Here is a 27,427-nt window from a genome sequence, read left to right on the forward strand (position 1 = left end):
AAATCTATTGGTTAAAGAGCAAAATGTTGTGTTTGTGTGTAGATATGGTGAGAATTTGTCCTCCCAAAAATACCTTTGTTTCTTTAAACTTGTATCCAAACCACTGTGTAATAGGAAAATTACTGATGTTGCTTATAAAAGCCATAAAATATACATTAAGAAACATTTATGACTTTTTGTGTAGCTAAAATTATAAAATAAATATTTGAGTAATGCTTTCACCTATAAAGTTTCTGCATGATGTATCCAGTGAGCAGTGCCCCAGAATTATTTAAACAATTGATCAGGGACACATTAACAGGCCTTTCAGGCTGTATGTCCTACCTACTACATTCTCCCTACCCTCAATTCAGGTTTCCTGTCCTTCCAAAAACAAAATCTTTTGTTTGTTTCAGTTTCAAAAAAGTTCCTTGTTCTTATCCACTGCAAGTTTTTGCACATAATGTTCCAAATACTGGAATTACTGAACCCATCTTAATGCCTCCCACTCTACCTCTTTCCCTTCCTTCCCCCTATCACCTAAACAATTTTCTCACAGCACTTGGCAGTTTTTGTAGTGTCCATTCAATTTGAGACTATTTCATTAGAAAAAAAATGATTATTTATTAGTATCTATGTTCCTCTTTCTACTTTGTAAAATTCTTGATGGCTTAGTGTTTATTTTGTCACCCCCCTGCCTTGAATATGTGACATGTAATAGATGCCCAATAAATATTTTTTAATATGTGAACAATATAATGCTGAAGGGCAAGCTATATAAATTAACTTTAGATGCTTCTATAAATCTGAGTTTATTATCATTCTTTGAAAAGGTGAGGACAAAGCACATAAGCACATTAAAACCATTCTAAGTGTCACATTCTGCCCAAATAAATGATAGAGAGAATTACACATGAATGGGAAGTACAGGGTTCTCTCCCTTGGACTTCTCCAACTTGCTATGCCTGAAGATTCCATTACACTTCCATATAATCCAGCAATCCCCCTTCTTGGAATATGCCCAGAGGAACTTAAATCACTACACAAAAAAGATACTGTACACTCATGTTTACTGCAGCACTATTCACAGTAGCAAAAACATGGAACCAAGCATGCTGCCCATCAAAACTGAACTGGATCCCCCTTCTTGGAATATGCCCAGAGGAACTTAAATCACTACACAAAAAAGATACTGTACACTCATGTTTATTACAGCACTATTCACAGTAGCAAAAACATGGAACCAAGCATGCTGCCCATCAAAACTGAACTGGATTAAAAAAATGTGGTGCATATACATGATGGAATGCAGTCACCAAGAAGGACAAAATTATGAACTTTGCAGCAACTTGGATGGATTGAGTCTACAATACTCAGTGATCTACCACAGAAACAAAGAACTGAGTTCCACATGTTTTTACTCATAAGTGGAACCTGAACACTTACCATAGTACTATAAGAAAGGGATTGACAGTAGCTGGAAACTGCTGTGGGGGTAGCCACAGCATCAATAAGGGTACCTGATCTCAAACCAGGAGAAGTGGGAAACAAAGGGAGGCCATATCTTTACCTGTATGTTGACCACTTATACACCTAATCCCAAATTATACCCCACATCTTAAAAAAAAAAATAGATTTCAGTACAGTGATCAATGAATTTGAAGCAACTCCAATGACACAGGGTCAATGAAGGACTAGAGGTCTATATTTTATAGATTGCCTTTGAGTACTGTCACTTTTATTCTTGTCCAGGTTTCCAAGTCTCAAGACCAGCTTTGAGTCACCTCCTGAGATGAGGAAGAGATAAATACGTGACATTTCTCAGGTTATTATTCACATTTTTAAAGAGTTATTAAGTGATTTTCTTCAGGTAGTCATAGTAGTGTCATAAAAAATAGCCACATTTTAAAAATTTGAAGCCGGGAGTTCATTTTCATACTGTTATCTAATTTTTCCTAAGTTCTTACAAGAAAAAAGATTCAATTTTCCTTTTTTTCTCAGAACTTGACACTAATTTATGTGCTATATTCATGTTTATGGGATTTTTACTTCTTATAGTTCACATTCAATTATTCAAAAAACCCTATTAAAACTGATTTAATGCTACAGATTAATTGCAAAGATAAACCTATCAGACTAACAGCAGACTTCTCGATGGAAACCCTACAAGCTACAAGGAATTGGTGCCTTCTATTCAGTCTCCTTGAACAGAATAACAGTCAATTTCTGTATCCCACAAAACTAAGTTTCATAAGTGAAGAAGAAATAAAGTCTATCTCAGACAACCAAATGCTGAGGGAATTTGTCACTACTAGACCAGTTCTACAAGAAATACACAAAGGAATTCTAAGTATTGAAACAAAATTTCAAAATACACCAGTAGAAAACCACTGGAAGTCAAAGCCCACAGGCCTTATAGAACACCAATATAAAAGAGAAGAAAAACAAACTCAACATGATGAATGGAATAATCCCTTGCTTATTATTATTAACCCTGAAGGTAAATGTACTCAATGCCCTACTTGAAAGATATAAATTGGCATAATGAATATAAGTACACAATCCAAATATCTTCTGCCATCCAGAGACCCAGTTAACACACAAAGATTCTTATGGACTCAAGGTAAAGGGATGGGAAAATATATACCACACAAATGGAAACCAAAAATGAGCAAGGGTACCATTGTGATATCAGATAAAACAGATTTTAAATTAATAACAGGGAAAAAGGACAGAAAAGGTCATTATGCAATGATAAAGGAATTAATTGCATTAGTGGCTTCAAAATTATATCACTTCTAAAAGAGTCTGAAGAAGGAGATTAAGATGTCAGATCAAGGACTAGATATCAATTAGTGTCTTAGCTTTTACCCATACCTTTTTCATATTAATGAAATTGCCATAGAATAAGAGTGAGGGAGTGCCTAAAATAGTAAAGGAGAAAGCTAGAAGAAAGAGCTTGTGTGTTGAATATATAAGCCATGTGTAAACAATTCAGTCTCCAGTCCCTACATTTTATACTCCTCCTTACTTTTCCTATGCATCTTTAACATTGCTATCTTTCACTTAAGAATATTTCTTTTAGCTCTCATGACAAGCCCTGCTATCCTGGGATCAGCATCATCTCTTCTGAAATTATAATCTAATCATCTTAGTTTCTCATTAGTTTATTAATTCACAAAAAGCAGCACAGCCTTCAAGCCACAATTTTTGTAACAAGGCAATAGATCATTTTGTGCAAGGATGTATTATCCTATGACTCAATATAAAGTGTATCAGGGAGAAGTCAAATTTGTCTGCAGCAAGATTGCCATAGACCCTTTTCATTAAATTCTCTTTTCTGCTGTCACTCATTTTGGTTTAATGTAAGAACATTACTTAGGTAACAGGCCTTTCAAAAAACAAGGGCGTCATTGTTTATTTCATATCTTCTACCCTAACGAGGTCTAGGGAGTTACCTCAGAGGGTAGTTTTGAGAGTTTAATGACATGATACACTTTAAAATGATTTGAAATTCCTAAAACAGCTGTAGAAATATAAAATAGTATTCTTGTAAAGCAATTTTAAATGTTTTTATTTTTACAACATCTATAAAACTAACCACAGAAGTCAGAAAATGCCACAGGGCAAGATAAACAACACTTTAATAAGCAGGAGTTTCTGAATAAAAGCCTAAGAGAAAGGCCCCAAAATCAAATACTCAAGCAGACACAAGGCAACCATGAAAGAGAGAAAAGGAGTATAAGGATGAGAAAGGGAAGGAAGGATTAAGACAACAAGGAATCTCTTGTGTTTGGATGGTCACATCTCTGGTGAGATGGGGAAAGTTTTCTTAGATAACCAATCAAAAGTGGACTGGATTTTTAAAATGTGGTACATGTACACGATGGAATATTACACAGCCTTACAGAAGTACAAAATTATGGACTTCGCAGTAACTTGCATGGATTTGGAGTCTCTCATACTTAGTGATCTATTGCAGAAATGAAAAAAACTGACTACCACATGCTCTCACTCATAAGTGGACCCTGAACACCTATCATCATACTACAAGAGAGGGATTGGCAGTAGTGGGACACTGCCAGGGAAGGGGGAGGAACATAACATAAGAGTGCCTGACCCTAATTCAGGCGAAGTGAGGTCCAATGAGAGACCTACAACTTTACATGTTCCTAAAATACTTATGTACCCAATCCTGACTTGTACCCCATAACTTAAAAAATAATATTAATAATCTATAAAACTTAAAAAAAAATTTCCTAGGGATTACTTTTCAAAACAAAAAGATAACAAGGAAAATAATTTAGCTCAGATACAAGCCATCTATGCCAAAAAATTTCAGACATTTTCTGAAAAAAAATGCTCCAAATTTCTATCATCAAAGTCACATATTTCTGTGGAAATCTGCCATTGGACTGCTAAAAACAATCAGGTTATTTTTATCAAGAAAAAAAAATAAGGACTACAGTTCTCTTGTTTATATGAATTTCAAGTGTGGAAAGAGTAAATACCAGGGGAACTATAACCAGATGCTTAACTTTGTGGTTTAATTTAGCTTTGGGTGTCACAAGTTAGCCAGCATTGGTTCCTTGGGCCAAAAAGAATAAACACGGGCATGATCCAGTGTGAATGAGTCTGAACGTTTGTGCAGGGGTGACAATGGGAGATAAACTGCCCTATAGCTCTCCAAGAAAAAAAAAAACACAATTATTTCTACCTGTTCCCATATGAGAGCTGGGAGTGATGTAAAAAAAAACATGCTTCTCACACTTGGACTCAAATTCTTGGGCAAAATATCATCTCTCTTATGTTCTGAACAGCCAACTTTAAATCGGAACTTCACGAATAATAACTGAGAATGAAATGAAAACAATTCTGTTTGTGTTATGCAGAGATAACAAAATATGCAAAAGAGAAGAAAGTGGTAAATGCTTCATGACAGAACATTCTTTGTAAACCTCAAATTGACTTCTTTTTTTTTTTTTTGAGTCTTATTCCAAAAACAGGGAAGTAAGAATGCTGTGATTAAGCACTGAGCAGTGGGTGGTGGATAAAATAACATCAGGAAGGATATAGTAATGATGGTGCCCTAAAATAAGTAAAGGCAATTTTTTGTTGGCCAGAACCCATACCCTATAATGTATTACATTCAATCCAAACACTGTGATTTATTAAGAACATGGAGAATGAGATGTGACATCTGAAAGTATTCATGCAGAATATTAAGACCAAAGCTCATTATTTGACAGAAAAATTGTGTAATGATCTGGTCATTTCAACTTGAAACCACTAACAAAATTCTAAAAAACAAAAACAAACACACAAATAAACAAAAACACCAATTAACTCAAGAATACATTCTGTCACAATGAGAGCTATTATAACAGGCATTACTTCAATCATCGATGTTTAGGTGTTATGCTTATCTGTAATTTTAACTTGTGATAAAAAGAAAAAAGATATATTTTTGTCCATGTGTTAGCCAATTCTGTAAGTTTGTTTGTATTATATTGAATTTTCAGAGAGACTCTAGAATTGAAAATATATATTTAATGAGCTGTCTCAACTTGTATATGCTGGGTGAGCCCTAATATCATTCCTCAACAGTAACATGTTATGTCAGGTTTTAGAATGTACTCCATTTTAGTTTGTAATATAGTTAATCAAATGCATGCACTAATTTTCTTAGTATGTATGTTTAAAATAAAAGATAATCAAATAAAAGTACCTGAGAACTTTATATAAATGATGGCACTATTATTAGTACTATTAGTAAATTAAAAATCATTTTAGCATGACTCAAACAGACTTACACTTTTATTTTTAACTTATCTATTTGTTAGGTTCTCTACAATGAGTATAAGCTGTTCTTCTGGGCTTTCTGCTTTATAGAAGTCATCTTTTCTTCGTAGAGATTTTTCTGGCAATAGCAATTCCTTGGAATTGTTGATAGTTTGCGTATACTGGGAAAGCAAAATCTTGTTTAAATTTGTTTACTTAAACATATGCTATAGTTTATTAGTGCTGTAAATTCGTGACTGCTCTAATTTTACAAAAGTATCTATTTAAATATGTGACTACACAGAGTGAACTATGATAAAAGTCAATATAATGTTAAGTTTTGAAAAAGTTTTGAATTTGGTCTGCAATTCAGGGACAGAGTGATAGCAGAGGTGGAAGAATTTCAGAACTTTCTGAAGACATTGAATACTGATCAGATCCAAATAAGTTCCTGGGACCAGCATTCATTCATTCACTAATAAAACATTTGTTGTGGGCACAAGCTGTTCCAGGAATCAAGATATGGTATCATACATATTAACAAGGACATGCCCAATACGAAAACACTATTGCATCTTTTTGTCTATTTTTATTCATGCTACTATATCAGAGTCATGTCCTCTGAAACTAAGTGCTTAGAAGTAGTCAAAATAAGCTAGATAACATGGTTCTGGGAAATTAATCACTAATTGCTTTAGTAAAACAGGCAAGATTTGCTAAGGCCTACAAATTTTTTTAGATGGATGGAAAAACACCTCAATAGTTTCTGATACAAAAACAAATTTTTTAAATTTTTGTAACTATTTAATTGTAAATAGCAAATGATTCTATATTTCACTAACATTTGACAGTCTTTTTTAAGAATCAGTATGACAAATGAGATGAATTTAATGAGTACAAAAGAAAAAATAAATTCTTGTACATGGCTACAATTATATACTATAAAAATACTGAAAAAAATTGAATTGTTCCTCAACATATCTTTATATGTAGATACTGAACTGGGGCATGAAAAAAAAAAAACCCTAAAAATTATCAACTATCAAAAATATCTTGATTCTTTGCAAATTGCCTACTTAAAATATAAGACTATTTACAAATACTTTAAAGAAAGAAATTACAGGTTCTGAGTAACATTTCTCCTGTTATTAAATGTTCTGTTATTTTTTTCTGGGAAGCACTAAGCTCTATTTAAAAGAATTAATTGCATCTTGAATTTTATAAAATAAAGAATTAAAGGCATGTTTCAAATTGTACTTTAAGATTTCAGAGAGCCGGGCTCGGTGGCTCAGCCTGTAATCCCACGCCTTTGGGAGACTGAAGTGAGTGGAGTGCCTGAGCCCGTGGGTTCAAGATCCGCCTGGGCAGGGAGACCTCATCTCTACAATAAATAATAATAATAATAAAAAAATCAACCGGGTGTGGTAGCGCATGCCTGTAATTCCGGCTCCTTGGAAGGCTGAGGTGGAAGGATCGCCGGAGCCCAGCAGGCCAGGCTGCGGTGGCCAGAAGCAGCCACTGGACTCCAGTCTGGGCGACAGAGTGAGACTCCAACTCAAAAAAAAAAAAAAAAGATTTCAGAGAAATGCTCCTGGGAATATACCCGGAGGAACATAAATTGTTCTACAAAAAAGACAACTGCACATAAATGCTTATAGCTGCAACATTGACAATAGCAAGAACATGGAACCAACCCTACTGCCTATTGAAAGTGGACTAGATAAAGAAAATGTGGTACATTTGCATAATGGAGTATTACACAGCCATAAAGAAGAACACAATCATGGACTTCACAGCAAATTGGATGAAGTTAGAGACCCCCATACTTAGTCATTTATCACAGAAACAAAGAACTGAATTACCACATGTTCTCACTCATAAATGGGACCTGAACATTAAACACATTAGCACAAGGGAGGGATCAACACTGGGCACTGAAAGAGAAGGCGGGGCATATAACAACACAAGATGTACCTGATCCTACACCAGGGGAAGTGAGGACCAGTTGGAGGCCCAAACTTTACCTGCATGCAGCCCACTTGTATAGCTAATCCTGATTTGTACCCCTTAACTATATAATAAAATAAAAAATAAAGACTTAGATGTTCAAAAAGTGAGATTGGCCTATAAGCTTCACAGTTCAAATAAGCTGAAGTCCAACAATAAAAACACCAAATCATTTACACATTGTTTAATCACATAAATGGAACCTGGGAAAGAAATAAAGGGAATGGAGGGAAAACAGGGGAAGATTATACACTTTCACAACCATGATTTGACTCCTGACCCACAGAAGGAGCTGACAGTAGTTGAAAGTGAATATAAAAAAAGCGATTCAGGGTTTCCAAACACACTAGCAATGCTAGCACATGAACAGGTGTTGGCAGATATGACACTGAAAATTATTATAAATCAGCCAAACTGTTTGCCCAATTAGTCCATTACTCAGTGATATTTAGGCTTCATATTCTTCCTAATCAGAGCAGACTGTATCTCCCTTTTTAAACTACTCTGCATTCACTTTGTGCCATAATCAGTGATTTGATCTTATCAAACTTCTTAATTTTTCTGTTATTCAACATCAATCATAGGTGAAATAGAGAACAGAACATTTAAATGTATATAATAACAAGAACAATAAAAATGAAGCTATGTTTTAGACGTTAAAGAATTTCTTAAGTGCATACACATGTATTGTAAGCTTAGTTCAATCATTTGTAAATGGTTTATATTAGCCCTCATTAACATCAGATGAAAATACACTTTGATCCATCCACATCAGTTTAGCACCACTGATTTAGCACCTTTGTGTAAAACATTAACATTTCAATAGCAAGTAAAATATAGCCTCTACTTTTAGGCAGTGTTTGTTTTAATTATAGTTTTACATATCTATACACTTAATTTTATAAACATAAATATATAACATAAATATATATATTATGTATTCTACCTTTATGTTTGCGTACATTGTTTCCTCTTAGGTTACCTTTATTAAGTTGTAATTTACACAATAAAATTTTCCTATTTCTAACGTAAGTTGATAAGTTTAGATAATTGTAGGCAGTCATGAAGCCATCACCACATCAACAGCTGTATAACACTAAAAAGTCTCTTTATTTCTCTTTGCATTAGTTAGTTCACTCCTATGACCTCTAGCCCTAGACAATCACTGATCTCTCTGTCAATACTGTATATGGGAGGATCCCCCCTAAATGCAATTTACTTATAAAAATATGTGTACTTATTCTTCAATGTATTCCACAAAATATGATTCCAAATGGCCAACCAAAGTTTATCTGAAAGCTTAGAGAAGGTTGTATCACAGTTTGCAGAAGAAATGTCCCAAGTTGTTGCAAACAGGTGACTGGTTCTTTTACCCTGACAACACATTCACCTACACTACACTGAGCGTTCAGCAGTTTTTGACCAAAAACAGCATGATCCCCGTGCCCTACTCTCCCAATTCACACATATTGCCCTGAGCTATGTTTTTTCATTTCCCTAGATAAAAAAACAGTTCTCAAAGTGAAAAGGTTTGCTGATGTGGAAGAGGTGAAGCAAAAAAATTACAGAAGCACTAAAAGGCATCAGAATTGACAAGTTCAGAAATTGTTTTGAGCAGTAAAAAAAGTGTCTTGATAAGTATATTGCATCAGATGGAGAGTACTTTGAAGATGACTGAAGTTTAAACTGTAAGAATAAATGCACGATCTTTTAATAAATAAATTACAGTTTTTTGGAGGTCCCCAGTCTTATTGTTTATTTTTTCAGAATTTCATGAAAATGGGATCATATAGTATGGAATCTTTTGTGTCTGATTTCATTCACTTGTGGTTGTATATATTGATTGTCCCAATCATTGCTAATTAATATTCTGTCCTATAGAAATATAGCAATCTGTTTATAAATTAACCATTTGATGGTAATTTTTTTCCTTTTTTTCTTATTATAAAACTTTGTTATGTGAGCATTCATATATAATTTTTGTATGGATGTATGCTTTTTGTTTGTTGGTTGGTTTTGTTTTTCTCTGGAGTAAATACTTAAAAGTGAGATTGCCGGTCCATAGGATGTTAGTCTGGTTCTCTAAGAAAAAAGATGTATATATAGTATTAAATAAGCAAAAATAGTATTTAGGAAAATACCTGGGCAAGAGAATAAAGGGAGAGAAGCAATATGGAGAAGGCAATGAGATACCTCTGACTGCAATAAAATCTACATCAACATGAAGGAAAGAGGATGATAACATCTGGTGAAATCCAAAGAAAATTCAGAAAAGCCACTGGGAGTCCGAAGCCAAAATCAGTGCTTGGATTATTCCCCAGGTTATCAGTGGGGTGTCAGTCCTGGTAACCCAGTCAAAGTCAGTCTCTGGCCAGGGGCAACCAGTAAGAAGCACAGCCTCAGCACAAACATCATGATGTGAATCAGAACACAGCAATGGAACCACTTGGTCAATTTTGCTCTCTGTTGTTGGGGGCCTAGGAAGTGAATTTTCATGTTTACCACCCATGTAAAATGCTACTACTGCAACATGTTTCATTCCCACTATCAGTGCAAAAGGATTCCAACGGCTTCACACCTTCTCTCTCTCTCTCTCTCTCAATTCTAATAGTTTCATAGAAGTCTGCTGTGTGGATGATCAACTTTAGAGTCTCAAGGTTGAAACTGTAGAAACCATTAAGAATCTATTAAAGTAATCTATCTAGGTGGCAAACCTTAAACTGTAATTCTCAATGTGTTCTGGGAACACCCAAGGTCTCTAGGGTTGGATTAGGAATCTACAAGGTCAGACCCCTTTTCAATTCCAAGACATTTCACTTTTTAACTCTTATCCACAAATGTACAGTATAGTTTTCTAAATGCAGCATGATATCAGATAATGTAAATGATCTGATGGCTAATGCAATGTATGCTTATGTATTCTGGTGTTTTCTAGAACTTTCTGAAAGGGAATAGGTTATTTGCCTGAGTCCAGCTCCACAGAGAGAATCAGGGCCTGACTGGAGAGAATCGGGAACTGCGAAGAAGAAAAGACAAAGACGACAGAAATCCTCTTCCTGGGAAGAGCTCAAGACTCTGCCAATTTTTATTCAATTCTTACAAGCTGACATAGTTTTTTTATGACTCCCCTACCCACAAAATGTATCCCATGTTACACATTAAATGTTTACATCATGTTTTTTCTTTTGTTTATGGGGAAGTTGACCTTTACAAGTTTCATTTTGTTTCTTCCTGCTACCAGGTGGTGTAACAAAATACCAGCTACCAATTTATCAGTCACATCCTGTGACCCCTAGGTCACCTGAATCTCTTCCCTTTGCTATTCTATTTCTTTTCCTTTACTAATCTATTTTCTTAATTCTACCCTTATATATACTTTCAGCAGCAATATATTGACTTGTTTTTTCTTTTATATAACCACCCTTATCTTACCCACTACGAATTCTTAATACTATTAATTTAAAAATTTAACTTTCTTAATTCTAATTGCCTTATCTATATTACTTGCTATTTTCTTATCACCTATTTTACATTTTATATTTCTAAACAAAACGTCTAAATCTACACTTATATGTGAAATTAATCTTACTTCTAATCCTAAATGTATTTAATTTTAAACCTACATTAAGTGTGTATAATTTTAAGTTTACCTTAAAACTTAATTATTTCCTATACCTTATATTTAACTAATACCTACATCTATAATAAACATTTATCTTTTAATTATAACTGCTATTTATTTAATTCTAACCCTTATTTTAATTTTAACCTTCTTTCTAATTAAACTATAATATTTCTTAAATCAAAAGGCATGTCTGTGACTTGTTTTTCCTGAAAACACCTGTTTTTGGAGATACTCTGTCTCAGTTTCTCACTTCCTCATCAATCACAACTGTCAATGTTGTTACTTATAAAGGGTATGAGGAAGTACTTGTTTTTCCTTTTTAGCTAAAGTTTGCAAAATTTGCATTCCCTTGTCCCTTCAGGGGGGAAATTTTGGTGTTGAGCCCTTTTTACATTTCTATACATAGGTTTACTGCTAATTCCACATTCTGGCACATTCTAGCTAATTCTTTTATTTATCAAGGGAAGTGTTTTTCAAGCCTAAGCACGCATTCCTTTAAGGCCAAAAGGAGTCCTTCAATAGGATCCATGGGGCTCTACTGCCAGCATGGCCGCTTCCCACTGGAGCTCTGCTTCCAGTCAGCATTTTTCCCATTTTCGGGTAAACTCCATTTTGCCTTGTTAGGGGTTGCAGCTTCCGGCAGTTATTAATATGTGAGTTTTTAGGGATTGTTCAATCAATTTTCAGTATTTCAACCATGCTGTTTTCAGGTATTTTTGATTGCATTTGTAACAATCTCTGTGATTACAATATTATTCCAAATCATTAAAAATCCCCAAATTTTTCTTTGCTCCTAAACAGAAAAACACGAAGTACACTAGGTTGTTTTATTTGAATATTTTAAAACATTTCTAATGTTTTGTATTTTACCTAACACTGGTTGTATTAAAATTTAATATTTTTAAATGAAAAGAAATGTACCTATTTTTATATTTGAAAAAGAGAAAAGAGGAGACTCATTTTCTCAATTCTAGCTGCATTATTTCTTAAGATGCCAAAAATAATAATAATAATAAAACTTACATATCAGAAAATTCTCTAATCCATAGAAAAGAGAAATATCTACCAAGGCAATTGGATAAAACAGCAAATAAAAATGAAATAATGCAAAATATTAACATTCCCTTGACTTTACATATATCAAGAATTTATCATTTTGGGGAACAGAGCAAATAATACTATGGTGCTGGTTATGGTAAGATCATTTTGAAACCAATAATTTAGAGTTTGAAAAACAGATTTAAAATTAGCATAAATGTGACTAAACTCTTTAAAATCAGTGATTATCTGGTACATTTTTCCAATGTACAAATGAAGAGAACACTGACACATCCTGCTAGGAGCATTGTCATATTCCATTGGTTGTAGAAACACACATAATAGCTTTATGAATAACAAAATCTTGAAAACTGACATTACTAAATGCTTGTTGAAAAGATATCAGTAAAATAAATCAAGGCAGTGACATTTCCACTAATACAGTAACTCACCAAATTATAGGTTTAGCTGCAAAAGTGCAGAATAAATTAATATTTTATTTGCAGAATTATACATTTAACATTCAAATTGATGGATCTAAAGATATGGATAGACTTTTTCTTTAGCCAGTATTTATCAGGCATCAACACCAACAAATCACCAAAAAAGGTCATGAATTCTTGGGAACAATCATAATTAGCACAGAAATATTTAAAATGATGCAAAACTTCTTTAGAATTGCATGATTAATTTAGGAGCAACTGTGAACAGTGAACTCCCTCAGGACACAAAAGACTTGCACATATGTATTGCCCAAATTTTAGCCTGATCTCCACCTGCACTGTGTCTGTCCCTAAAAAGAACCCAGTTTTGTGCTATCATCCCATAAGAAAACACAATGCTACCAAATTCCAAATGTACACTGCCCCAATGCACATTGCCAAACCATTTCCAGTAATTCTCCACTTACCCCATTCCATAATCTTCCATTTCCTCATATCCTGTCTAGCCTCGTTTTGCTCCCTCCTTTTCACTTTAACACAGTGTTGTTGACATTTTCACTAATGGTTCTAAACTAATGGTGAATGGTACTTCTGTTGCCTTATCATGAATAAGGCAGGAGAAACAAATTGTTCTAGCAGTCATTAAACTCTACACTGCCATAAACTCCTAGTTAAAAATAATGTCAATTTTATTTGATAATGAGCTTTTTTAGGAAGTAATTTTTTTTTATTAATCTAAACTTCTGAAATCACATCTACTTAATATTCTGTGCAATGAATCAGGGAGTATATAAGTCCATCTGCTGCCTACTGAAATTCAGTAGTTGTCTCCAGAAACTGCATATTTGTATTTGAGTTTCAAGTTTCGTTTCTTTTCTTTTTCTTTCTTCCCCTTCCTTCCTTCCTTCTTTCCTTCCTTCCTTCCTTCCTTCCTTCTTTCCTTCCTTCCTTCCTTCCTTCCTTCCTTCCTTCCTTCCTTCCTTCCTTCCTTCCTTCCTTCCTTTTTTCCTTTATTACCACTGAACTTTTTATAGGCCTCCTGCTTCCCAGAACCATACTCTGCTCCCGCAGCCTCAATGTTTCATAACTTTGGTGTTATTAGTCTCAGACACCAATTTTCCATCCATTTTCCTGCGAGTGATGGTCTTTTGGATGGTCTAAATGGAGCTGCTGTTGTCTGAGTCATCACCAAGACTGAAGTCCTCCCCATCCTCTAGCAGGAGGCAGAAGTGGGGCTCATCAGCCTCCAGCTTGAGCTTGATGTTCAGCAGGGCCTCCCACTCCTCATCCTGGTGCTGGTCCTCTGTCCGGATCTGTGCCAGCTCAGAGCTGCTCCATCCGCATGAGGTAACGGGGTTTCACCTTCCTCAGGCTGTTCTCCAAGCTGGTTGTCAGGTTTCTCATTGAGTACAGATTGATGTCCAGGGACTGCACTATACGTTTCACCTCCTTGAGTGTCACCTCGGCAGCGCAAATTGCCTGGTGCCCTCCTCCATCTGCTGGCACCAGTACTTGTCCAGTTCCTCTTGTTCTTCTGGGCCAGTTCACCATACTGGGCCCGGATGTCTGCCATGATCTTGCTGAGGTCCTGAGATTTGGGAACATCTACCTCCACGGTAAACCCAGAGCTGGCAATCTGGGCTTGTAGGCCTTTGACCTCCTCCTCGTGGTTCTTCTTCATGAAGAGCAGCTCCTCCTTGAGAGCGTCGATCTCTGTCTCCAGCTGCAGCCGAGTGAACATTGGTGCCATCAATGACCTCACCGAGTCCACTGATGTCTCTCTCCAGCTCTGTCTCGTAATTGACTCTTAAGTCTTCAGCAACAAGACAGGCATTGTCAATCTGCAGAATGATGTGGGCATTGTCCCACAGAAGTTGCAAAGATCTGAGCCCTTAGGTCCTATATGGTCTTGAAGTAATGCTCCCTGTCTATGTCCTGGGATCCCTTCTTCTCTAGGTGTTCCCAGATTTTGCTCTTCAGCCTCTGGTTCTCGGTCTCCAGGCTCCTCATGCTCTCCGGGTAGGAGGCTGGGTGGTCATGCAGCTCCTCTCTCTGGATGCCCCCCCAGACTCCTGGCTTTCCCTGCGGCCAGACTCCCAGACCTCCAGGTGCTCTGGAAACTAGTGGTGCAGGACACAGAGATCCCGAAACCCGGACCGCCGGCACCTGCATAGACGCTGACTGCGCTGCTGGTGAGTCGCAGACTGGGTGGCTGGATGGAACCCAGGTTCCAGTAGTTAATGGAGAAGGTGCTGGAGCTAGTGGTGAAGTTGATGATACCCGCAGAGGAGAGCCAGACACAACAGGACTTATGTTCCTGAGTTCAAGTTTCACAAGATTTTTTATTTATTTTTTATCATTTTCAATCAGAAAAGTATTGACAGAAACACAATAGTTATTCAGATGTAGGTATTTGTCAGACATTTTGTCCAAAAAGAGTGAGTCTAGCTTTAAATAAAACAACCGTAGTATTTGTTGTGTGTATGTATAAAACTTCAAGAAACACATCTGCCATAGTGAGTTAAGCAACTTCCATTACTTAAATATTTTTTACATGAGATTGGTAATAATATTAATGAGCACAAATATTTGATATTACATAATTAAAATTGGCACCACTTGAAAGATCTGCATAATACAGTAGACCAGTATTTTCCAAATGAACTATTTATATAGTTAAAAAGTTATGAATAGGTAAAATATTATTTCAAAGTATAAGATAGATCAATGGATGTTAGTGTAATAAATAAACAAGTTCATTGATATAGTTCTGCATTTCATACTGCAATTACTTTTAAGAAACTGACACTTGACAGGTTTTAGTACAGTGGCAAAGAAGAAAATCCACATTTATCTGAAAAGGCTTGTGAAATACTTTTCACTTTTTCAACTATTTATCTTGTATGAGTCCCCACATACCTCAACCAAAATAATACATTGCAAGATATTTAACTCAGAAGCAGATATGAAAATCTGCTTCTTCTATAAGCCAGGCATTTAATAGCCTTTCAAATAAAACAATATTATCTTGAGAAAAAAAAACAAACATATCTTTCAGTCCTATAAAATCGTGTATGTTAATATGCACATAACTTATTCCTACATAAATGAATCAACAAATGTATATTTTCAAAATTTCTGTTTTCATTTGAATACTTGAAGATACCAATAGATGTAAAATTTTTCTGGATAATTAATGCTATAATGTTTAAGACTGTAAAGAGAAGTGATTTACAAGACCAAAACTTTTAGAACCACTGATCTAAAGTAAGGAAATTGTTGTACAGATGGTGAGAAGTTACAAACTTCTGTATATATTTTAAAGAAATAATTGTTAGCATAAAATCCCCTAGATTAGGGATAGAAAAGAAAGAGAAGCTTTAAAGATAATTCCACAGACTTTGCTTTTGCTATGGAAAAGGAGTTTATCTTACAGAGAGAGGGGCACACTGTAAAATGAATAATGGTAACAAGCATGGTGGGAGAAGAGTTAGTTTCTGACGTATTAACTTTAAGATGGCTGTTTGATATGCAAGTGGGGAATCTGACTTTCTAGCTGGTCTAATAGTCTAAATTTCTAGGAAGTACTTATTGCTGAATTATACATTTTAAATTTGTAAGAATATTGGTGATATTTAAAGGTATAGTAACCTTACTCTTCTTGGGAGAGTTGTGATTGAAATCCATAAACTCAAACACACACACACACACAATGTGCCCACAATTACACCCTAACTTACTTACATGTGCTTTCTACAACATTTCAATATTTTGCCGTCCAGTGTTTTTATTCTTATGTATCCACCCCTGACCGTTCAGATGCTGTTGTTTTCATTTTACGGAAGCTACAGAGGACTTTCCTAGAAACAGAGAACATTCTCTTTTTTTTTCTTTTTTTAAACTTTTAATTTTTTTAATTTTAAAATTGTAGGGTACAGTTCAGGGTTGGGTACGTAAATATTCATCGTGCAGGTATGCTTGTTGATGAGGTGTGTCCCCCTTCCCCAGGCAGATTTTGACTACTGTCACTTCCACCTCCCCAACCCACCCCCAACAGTTTTCCACTACTGTCAATTCATTTCTTATAGTATTACAGTAGTTGTTCATGGTTGTCCACTTATGAGTGAGAACATGTGAAATTCAGTTCTCTGAAACAGAGAAATTTATTTCCATCATGATAACTCTTTGGAAATGTAAACATGGAAAGAATCAAACATCTTTTTATTTTTTCCACAAATTGTTAAGTTCTACTTTTCCGGCTGCTGCATTTCAGAGACAGTCACAGAACTGGATCATGCCTGTGGGTAAACTCAGTCTTAGATTTTTATAAGAATAAGGTAATTATATTAGCTGGGACTGGTTGAATCTATATCATTTGCATGGGCCCATTTTTTTAAAGACCAGAATTTCTGAGTGTCCAAGAAGGGTTAAAGACTAGTATTTTATATTCACACATACATAAACATATGCATGTGAATATTATATGTACATGTACATTATGTATCTGTATAAATATATATGTATATATGATTTTTAAATTTCTGTATTTGGTCAGCTACTGAAAATTTGAACTTGTGATGAATTATTGCTAAAAATAAGAAAAATATTGTTTCTATCTGATTAAGTCATTCACATAAATATGCTTTTAAATATTTCATTCATAAATTTAATTTAATTTTAGAGTTGCAGGCTACCTGTGAAGAGTTACTAAAAGCATATTGCAAAAAGCTGAGACTGGGGCTTCTCTCCCTGCCTAGAAGTGGGCATGGTACCCAATAGGCAGGTTTTGTATCCCTTAATCCTCCCCCTTCTTTATCAATGCAGCATCTGTTGTTCTTGGCCTTGAGTCTATGTGCCCAGTGTTTAGTGCCTACTTATGAGTGAGAACATGAGGTATTCAGGTTTGGGTTCTGAAATAAGTCACTTAGAATGATGTACTCCAGCTGCATTCATGTGGCTGCAGAGAACATGATTTTGTTTTTCTTTATAGCTGCATAGTATTCCATCATGTATATGTACTACATTTACTTTATCCGATACGCCTTCGATGGGTATCTGGGTTGGTTCCATGTTTTTGCTGCTATGAATAATGCTGCAAAAAACATAGCATGTGCAGGTGTTTTTTGTTTTGTTGTTGTTGTTGGAATCATTTGTGTTCCTTTGAGTTTATTCTCAAGAGTAGGATTGTTGAGTCAAATGGTAGCTCTATTGTGTTATTTGAGAAATCTCTAAACTTCTTTCCACATAGGATGAAATGATTTACATTTTCACCAGCCGTGTACGAGTGTTTCCTTTTCTCCGCAGCCTCCCCAACTCCTGTTCTTTGACTTTTTAATGATAGCCATCCTGACCAGTGTGAGATGGTGTCTCAATGAAGTTTTAGTTTGCATTTCTTTGATAATTGGTGATGTTGAGCATTTTTTATTGTGTTTGTTGACTGCTTAGATGTCTGCCTTTGAGAAGTTTCTCTTCATGTTCTTTGCCTGCTTTTAATGGGGTTGTTTTTCCTGCCAATTAGAGTTTCTTATTGATACTGAATATTAAGCTTTTCTTAAATGCATGGTTTGTAAATATTTTTCACCACCCATGGATTGTTGCTTTACTCACTCAATTTCCTTTGTTGTGCAAAAACTTTTTAGCTTGATAAGACCTTACCTGTTAATTTTAGTTTTGGCTACATTTGCTTTTAAGGACTTGGTTATGATTAACTCATGGTCTAGGCTGATGTCCAAAAGGGTATTCCCTAGCTTTTCTTCAAATATTCATAATTTGAGGTTTCACATTTAATTCTTGATCCATGTGACTTAATTTTTATATATGGTGATAGGCAAGTTGTATTCTTCTGCCTGTGGTTAGCCAGTCCCAGAGCCATTTACTAAACATGTTTTCCTTTCCTTGGTGTTTGTTTTTGTCAGTTTTGACAAATATGAGTTGGTTGAAGGTCTGTAGTTTTATTTCTGAGTCTCTATCTGGATTCATTGGTCTATGTGTCTATTTTTTTACCAGTGGCATGCTTTTTTTTTTTTTTTTTGCTTCAATGTGAATTTAAGCATTGTCTTTTCTAGGTCTGTGAAAAATGTTGCTGGTAGTTTGTTGGGGATTGTTTTGAATCTGTAGTTTACTTTGGGTAGCATGGACTTCTTAACAATATCGATTCTTCCAATTCATGAGCATGGGATGTTCTTCCATCTGATTGTGTCATTTTTTAATTCTTTGAGCAGCATTTTGTAGTTCTCATTGTAAAGAGCTTTCACCTCTTTGATTAGGTGAACACCAAGGTATTTTATTTTTAATGTGACTATTGTGAATGGGATTGTGTTTTTTGAATTGGTTCTCATCCTGCTTGTGATTGGTATATAGAAATGCAACTGATTTTTGTGCATCAATTTTGTATCCAGAGACTTTACTGAAGCATTTTATCAGTACAGGCAGGTTTTCCAGGTATAGAATCAGACAATCTGTGAAAAAGAATAATTTAACTACCTCTTTCTTTATTGGACATCTATGATTTCTTTCTCCTGCTTGATTGCTCCAGTTGGAACTTCCAGTACTATGTTAAAAAGAAGTGGTTGGAATGGGCATCCTTGCTTGTTCCAGTTCTTAGCAAAAATGCTTCCAGCTTCTGTCCATTAAATATGGTGTTGGTTGCAAGTTTGTCATATTATTATTATTATTGTTATTTTGAGTATGCTCCTTAATGACTAGGTGCTTGAGAGTTTTTATCAAGAAGGGATGTTGAATTTCATAAAATTATTTTGCTGCATCTATTGAGATAATAATGTAGCTCTTAGTTTTACATGTTTTTGTGGTGGATTACATTTGTTTATTTCATATGTTGAACCAACCTTGTATCTCAAGAATTATGTCCACCTGGCCACGGTGAATGATCCCTGTAATGTGTTGTTAAAATGATGCAATTTTTCTAGTATTTTGTTGAGACTTTGCATATGTATTCATCAGAAAAATTAACTTGCAGTTTTCTTTCCTTGTTGGTTCTTTGCCACTTTGAAGTATCAGAATGATATTGGCTTCATAGATTGAGCTAGAAAAATTTTCAGTAGAATTGGCGTCATCTTTTACTTGGATGCTTGGTAGAATTCAGCTGAGAAATGATATGGTCCACGGTATTACTGACTCAATTTCTTAGATTACACTTGGTTGTTTAGAGTTTCTATTTTTCATATTTCAAACTTGAAGACTGTTTGTTACTAGGCATTTTTCAATTTTCCCTTGACTTTCTAGCTTCCTTATATACAAATGTTCATTGTAATCTTTACTAATCTTGTATATCTCTTCATGGTCAGTTGTAACATTGACTTTTTCATTTCTTTTTTTTTTTTTGAGTTGGAGTCTCACTTTGTCGCCCAGACTGGAGTGCAGTGGCCGCTCCCGGCCACCGCAGACTCGACCTGCTGGGCTCCGGCGATCCTTCCGCCTCAGCCTTCCGAGTAGCCGGAATTACAGGTGCATGCTACAACGTCCGGGTAATTTTTTTATTTTACTGTAGAGATGAGGTCTCGCCTGCCCAGGTGGGTCTCGAACCCCCAGGCTCAGGCAATTCACTCACCTCAGCCTCCCAAAGGCGCGGGATTACAAGCTGAGCTACCGAGCCCGGCGACTTTTTCATTTCTAATTGTGTTTATTCAAATTTCCTCTGGTGTGTGTGTGTGTGTGTGTGTGTGTGTGTGTGTGTGTGTGTGTGTGTGTTAATCTGGCCTGGGTTCTCTAGGTTTTATTTATCCTCTCATAGAACCAGCTTTTTGTCTATTCAATTGTTTGCATGATTTTATTTTGATTTCTATTTCATTATGCTCTGACTTTATTTAGATAATTTCCATTCTTCTACTGGTTTTAGGTTTGAATTGTTCTTGACTTCTAAGCACTCTGAAGTGCAAGGTTAGACTGCTTAATTTAGGTCTTTCTATTTTCTTGATAAGTACATTCAATGCCATAAACTTCTCTCTCAGTATCACTTTCATTGTATCCCAGATTTGTATGTGTATCATTCTTTTTGTTTGTTTATATAAATATTTTTATTTATGTCTTGATTTATGTGTCAACTCAAAATTATTTAGAAAAATGCTTTTTAATTTCCATGAATTTGTATGTTTGGGGGGGTTTCTATTGCTGATGATATTTATTTCTATTCTTCTGTGGTCTGAGAAGATGCTTGCTGAGATGTGAGCCTTTTAAAACTGGTTCACTATTGATTTATTTCAGAGTGTGTGACTGATCTTACAGTATGTTTTCTCTGATGATGAGGAAAAAAATGTATATTCTTTGAATGTTGGGTGAATTGTTTTGTAGATGTCTTGTAGACATAATTGGTCCTGTGTTAAAATTTTGGATTTTTTTGTTAGTCTTCTGCCTCAATGATCAAAGCTGTTTGCAGGATACTGAAGTCTCTGACTATTATTGTGTGGTTGTCTATGTCCTCTCCTAGATTAATTAGTAATTGTTTTATGAATCTAAGTTCTCCTGTATTGGGTAATATCTAGATGAATATTTCTTGCTGGTGGGTTGAACCCTTTGTCATTTTATGTAGTAACCTTGACTATCATTTTTATTTTTATTGGTTAAAAGTCTGCTTTATCTGGTATAAGAATAGTTATTCCTGCTCTTTTTTTTTTCATTTGCCAGGGGGATTTGTTTTGTTGTTTGAGCCTGTGGGTGTCATTTGCAGTGAAACAGGTTTCCTGATGGAGGCTGTAGTATGGATCATGGTTCTTTATCCAATTTACCACTCTATGCCTTTTGAGTGTCATGTTCAGTATGTTCACATTTAAATTAATTATTGATACGTGGGAGTTTGTTCCTGTCATATTGCTATTAAAAAGCTACTTTGCCTTCTTTGCCTACTTTGCCTGTCATATTACTATTAAAAAGCTGCTTTGATGTTGATGTGTATGGCTTTTGTGAATTTTGTGCTCACATGTGCTTTTACAATGGGTAGAACCATTCTTTAATTTCTGTGCTTAGAACATCTTCCCAAGCATCTCCTGAAGGACTGATCTGGAGGTGGTATATTCTCTTGGGAAGTGGATGTCTGGGAAGGATTTTAAATCACCTTCATTAATGAAGCTTAGCTTGGCAGAATAGAAAACTCTTGGCTGAAATTTCTTTTTTTAAGAATGTTAAAGATGGGTCCTCAGTCTCTTTGAGCTTGTAAGGTTTCTGCTGAAAAGTCTGCGGCAATTCTTATGGGTCTTCCTTGGTAGGTGACTTGTTTCTTCTCTTTTGTTGCCTTTAGGATTTTTTCTTTCATGCTTACCTTGGTGAGTATAATTATTACATGCCTTGGGTTTGGTCTTCACGTGCAATACCTTACAGTTTTCTGAATCTCTTGTATCTGCATGGCTGCATTTCTAGTGAGATAGGGGAAGTTTTTCTCAATGATGTATTGGAAAGCCTGTTCCAGAGTGTTCTCAGTTTCCTTTTTTTTTCTCAGGGTTACCAATCAACTACAGATTTGGTCTTTTTACATAATCCCAGACCTTCCATAGGCTTTGCTCATTTTTCCTAATTCTTTTCTGTTTACTTTTGTTAGATTGGGTGAATTCAATAATTTGATCTTCAAGTTCTGAGATTCTTTCCTCTCCCTGGTCAATTCTGTTGTTAAGGCTTGCTATTATATTTTGAAATTCCAAGAGAGAGTTCTTCATTTTTAGAAGTTCGGTTTGGTTCTTTCTTAGAACGGCCAAGTCAGCTTTCACTTCCTGTAATGTTTTTGTGGGCCAGGTGATTTGGGGTGTCCCCTTTCTCCTGGATCTCTCTGAGCCTCTTTATCATCCATAGTCTGAATTCTGTGTGTGTCATAAGATATAAGTCATTCTGGCTAGATCCACTGCTTGGGATTTGGGCAGCCCCTTTTTGGGTATCAAATCATTAAGCCTTTAGGGATTACCAGTGCTTTTTCACTGGTTCTTTCTCATCTGTGAGTGTAATCTCTTCCTTTCTAAAATTTTTTGTTTTGTTATTTTTATTTGATATATGATATTATTTGTTTTTTGACAGTTTGTGCTGATTTCTTACTTGACCTCCAGCTGCAATCCACCTGTGGAAGAGAGGATGGGGAGCTATGGGAAACTGTCTGGTACTGCTTGTCCAGTGTAGTCTGGCAAGAGTAGGGTAAGTCCTTTCCCTCCATCTCAGGACTTTTCTCTTCCCTTTGGCACAAGTGCTAGGGGACCCAGATGACAGGGAGCATCAGTTTCCCTCTCTCCAGCTTGCTCACCTTGGAAGAGGCCTCCTGTCATCTATACAAGTCTGCTCCTTTCATACAGGGGTAGAAGAGTGTCTGCTGCGTTGCTGGCAGAAAACTGATATTTCTCCCTCAGTCCACAGGTGGGTAAGGGCACAGCAGCCTGACAGAGGTGCACTCCCTGCCTTCTAGTTCCTGCTCTGCTTTGTGGTAGGGACTATTACAGTGACTACAGCCCCCTGACAGCAAGTTGCATTTGCAGACCTGATCTGGGGCCTAGGCAGGTACAAGTGCCACTGGAGAAACATCTCCAGAGTGAGTGAGTCACCTCTCTGGGGACTGGGGCTTCGTAATTTGATGCCCAAAAAGGGACTGCCCAGATCCCATGCAGTGGAGTCCAACCAGAATGACCTGTATCTGATGACACACATTGAATTCAGACTATGGATGGCAAAGAGACTCAAAGAGATTCAGGAAAAAGGGGACACCCAAATCAACCAAGTCATAAAAAGAAATCACAGGAAGTGAAAGCTGATGTGGCCATTCTAAGAAAGGACCAAACTTTGCTTCTACAAAAGAAGAGAAAGAGAGGGGTCATGCCCACATGGCACAGACCACAATGTGGTTCCTGTGGAGAGATTCTTTGTAGGAGTGATGGTGATGACTGGCACTGGGACTCACCAGGCCCCAGGGAAACCTGAGCTCATGTGCATCCTGCCAGTACTTCTGTCGCAATTCCAGGCAGCTCTTTGTGCCCAGTCAGTGAGGTAGGGAGTGCGGGTGCAAGGCTTGGGCTGTGTCTCCCTTAAGCCTGCAGAGACTCATGTGAGATATGTTAAAAAACAAAAATGAACAAACAATAAAAATCAGCTCTCCTGTTCACTCACAGCCTTTTCCAAGAGTACTCTCCTGATCCCTTGTCAGGGCCAATTTGAGGGTGGCTGGGGCTTGCAACTGTTTGTTCTTAACAACCCTAGGTGACCACCCAAAACTCATCAGTTTGAATTTCCAGGCAGACCCTCAAAACCACCAGACTAACTCCTCTTTTTAGACTTCTTTACTGAGAGTGACAATTGTTCAATGTTTCTAGTCAACCATCTTGACTCTGACCCCCAAGTTTAATGTTTTTAAAGATGCCAAAGGAAGTAATGTGAAGTCTCTTTTAATGTTTAATGCAGTTTATTTGCTGTAAAATCTTTAACCTTTGATGAAAATTAATTTTTATTCTCTTAAATTCTCTCAATAGTGTTAAAACTATTATATGCAAATATGAAATGGTATTTAATGACTTAAAAATGTACTTCTTCCATTTCTTATCTGGGTTGAGCAGCTCTACTTTTTATTACCCTTCATAAGCTTGATTTTGAGATGAGAAGTCTTTCTTCAATCTCTTCTTGGAACTTATCCAACTTTCTTAATCCATCTTTGTCTATAAAGCTTGCAATTGCAGCATAGATATTTGCTGAGCCTGATAGAATTATAATTCTCCTTTAGCAGTAGGGTTTCTTTACAACATAATTTTCTGCTCATTGTAATTCACAAGGAATTCTGTAAGTTTAAAACCCTTAAAGAAGTCCTTTTAAAAATGTGCAAGATTAGCAGTAGTGTGTGAGTTTTACAATCTTAAAAAAATTCTTCATAAACTAAAACTCGAAACTAGCCAGATTGTCCTTTCATGAAAAATTCCAATTTCACCTCTGTCTTAGACCAAAATCAGAGGTGTGTTTGTTCTAAATCTGAGTGAAGGCATAAGCAATTCACATTTCTTGCCTATAAAGCTGCGACCTCTCCTCTTCTCAACTGTTAAGAGCTCTTCAGGCTGTCTGTGCTGCATCCATACTATATTAGACTCACAAGAAAAGATGGCCCTGGCACTATCCCAAGTTAGGATATATCTATGTAGCTGGACTGTAAGTTATAATAGTTCTGTTTGGCTAAATCTCCTTTTCCTTTGCATCAACATTAAACAAAAGTACAGAAACTCCCTCAGACTGTACCTGGTAAGAGAAAAACAGTTTGTTGTTATTGTTATGGGTTGTTTTGTTTTGTTTTTGTTTTTGTTTCTTTGACTTGGAGTCTCACTCAGTCGCCCAGACTGAAGTGCAGTGGCACTCTCCCAGCCACTGAAGCCTTGACCTGCTGGGCTTCGCAGATTCTTTCACCTCAGCCTTCCAAGTAGCCAGATCTACAGGAGTGCACTACCACACCAAGCTAATTTTGTATTTATTGTAGAGACGAGGTCTTGAAAAATTACCCAGGCCGGTCTTGAACCTGCGGGCTCAGGCAATCCACTCACCTCATCCTCCCAAAGTGCTGGGATTACAGGATGAGCCACAGAGCCTGGCCCAGTTGTTCTTTATATGCTCAAATTTCCACAGTAACTGGGAAGTCTGTGCTTTACCATCCACCCCCTTTTCCAAAATTAGGCTTAGGTTTGGGGAAGCAAGTAGCATCCTTAAAGTTCCCATCATGTTCTGTGTCTCCCTCCCCGGAGCACTCTCAGTGAATTTTCCTACAGTATAAAAACACAGCTTTCTGTGAAAACCTCTGCAAAGGAGAACTGCAGTGGGGCTCTGACTCTCGCCCCGGGGGCTACGGACCCCAACATTGCAGCCGGCTCTTCATATGGAGCTCGGCCATTGCCACCGCTGGGGCATCGCAGTGGTCTGGACAGCCACTGCAGCACAGACGCTGCCGCCACAGCCACCGCAGCCACTGCCACCACCGCCAGTAGCACATCTCACCACCTGGGCCAGAGGCGATCCACAACTTCAGTCCTTGAAGTCCCTTCAGGGAAGATCTGCTGGCATTGCTGCCACCTCTCCTGCAACCAAGACGTCCTGCCTGCCGTAAGTCTCCTGCCATCTGCCCTGAGGCAGGCAGCCATCTTGCCATTTTCAGCCTCTGCCATTGCTGTCCAGTCCCACCCCCTCTGGGGTGAGCAGCTGAGATAGCACCACTTGCTGGCTATTCAAGGTAGCAACACCAAGACGGGAGAAACAAGCTTGATAAAGACATAGACCAGAGTGGTGAACAGAGGGTGATCTGAACTGTCCTTCACAGCAGACCAGGGGCAAGTGACCCTAACTGCAAACTAATTTACCAGCTTGAAAATAAAACTAGAAATCAGACCTGAAAGGACATTGGACTTAAACGAAATGTCTCAGAGTGTGCTTCATTGATTCTATTATTTTAATCACTTAATTCTATTCCTACTATATTGTTCCTTTTTTCTTTTTTCCTCTTCCTTTTCTTCTTTTTTCTTCTCTCTGTAAACCATATCTTTGTATAGAGGAACAGCACACTAATAAGGTGGTTGGATAGCTGGTATGTTAGCATCACTACATGTTTTATTTTTGTTTGTATGAGAGTTGGTTCATCTGTAACTGTGGTCTATTGTTTCTATCTGTTTCAGTATAGTCCTCTCTATTTGTTAGCACACACTCGTTTGTTTCCCCCCATACTCCTCTATCTCTCCACCCACCTCTTCAATCCACTATCTGCTCCATTCTCTCCCCTCTGCTAACCACATTTTATTTCAGGGAGTAAACCTACAGCCCCACTGCACAGACAGATTCCAAGGCAATGGGAAGTGGGCTCCAGATTATTCACACACCTGTCAGCGAATACCAGGACCTGCAGATAGATTTTGAATCACAGCTCCCCCCTTAAGTAAATCTCAAAACTGCAAAAAGGACTACCCCCAACCTACAGTGCAACTCCAGAACTGAACAAAGTAAGAGGGCATACATAAAGAATAGGAGATTGAACAAACAGAAGAAAAACCAATCCCTTGAACCCCGAAAAACAGAATTAAAGAAGACAGTGACGTGGAGGGAAGGAAAAAGTGGGGGAGGGGGGAAGAAACTGCACAAATAAAGAAAAACCAAAAGAAGAATATAGGTCTCACACAGACCCCTGGGAGATCAGACACTGAGAAAACAGATTCTGGAACACAAACAATGAAGAGCCCCCAGAATGATGGTTACATGCAACAAACCAAGACATCAAGACATTAATGGAGAGAATTCAAAAAATTGAGGAGAGACAAGAGGGAAATAGGGAGGAGCTGATGTCAGAAATGACAGCAGTAAAGAATACTGTGATGGAAATGAATAACAGACTAATAAGCATGGAAATCAGAGTCAGCCAGGCAGAAGAAAGAATCTCAGAGCTCGAAGACCAAAACACAGAACTAACCCAAACTGTCAAAAGCATAGAAAAGAAGCTCAAAAAGACAGAACAAAACCTGCAAGAGATGAATGATCACTTCAAGAGAACAAACCTAAGAGTAATTGGGGCTCCCTGAGGCAGAGAGAGAAACAGAAGCCACACTGGAATAAACATTTCATG

At 36.8% G+C, this 27,427-nt stretch overlaps 1 pseudogene; it reads right to left on the bottom strand.

The window, feature by feature from the left end:
- Positions 1–13,946: 13,946 nt before the first annotated feature.
- LOC103260900 lies at positions 13,947–25,939 on the bottom strand (annotated as a pseudogene).
- Positions 25,940–27,427: the final 1,488 nt, after the last annotated feature.

Source organism: Carlito syrichta, unplaced genomic scaffold (assembly GCF_000164805.1).
Source record: "Carlito syrichta isolate Samal-C Ts95f unplaced genomic scaffold, Tarsius_syrichta-2.0.1 Scaffold303386, whole genome shotgun sequence".
Classification (NCBI taxonomy): Eukaryota; Metazoa; Chordata; class Mammalia; order Primates; family Tarsiidae; genus Carlito; species Carlito syrichta.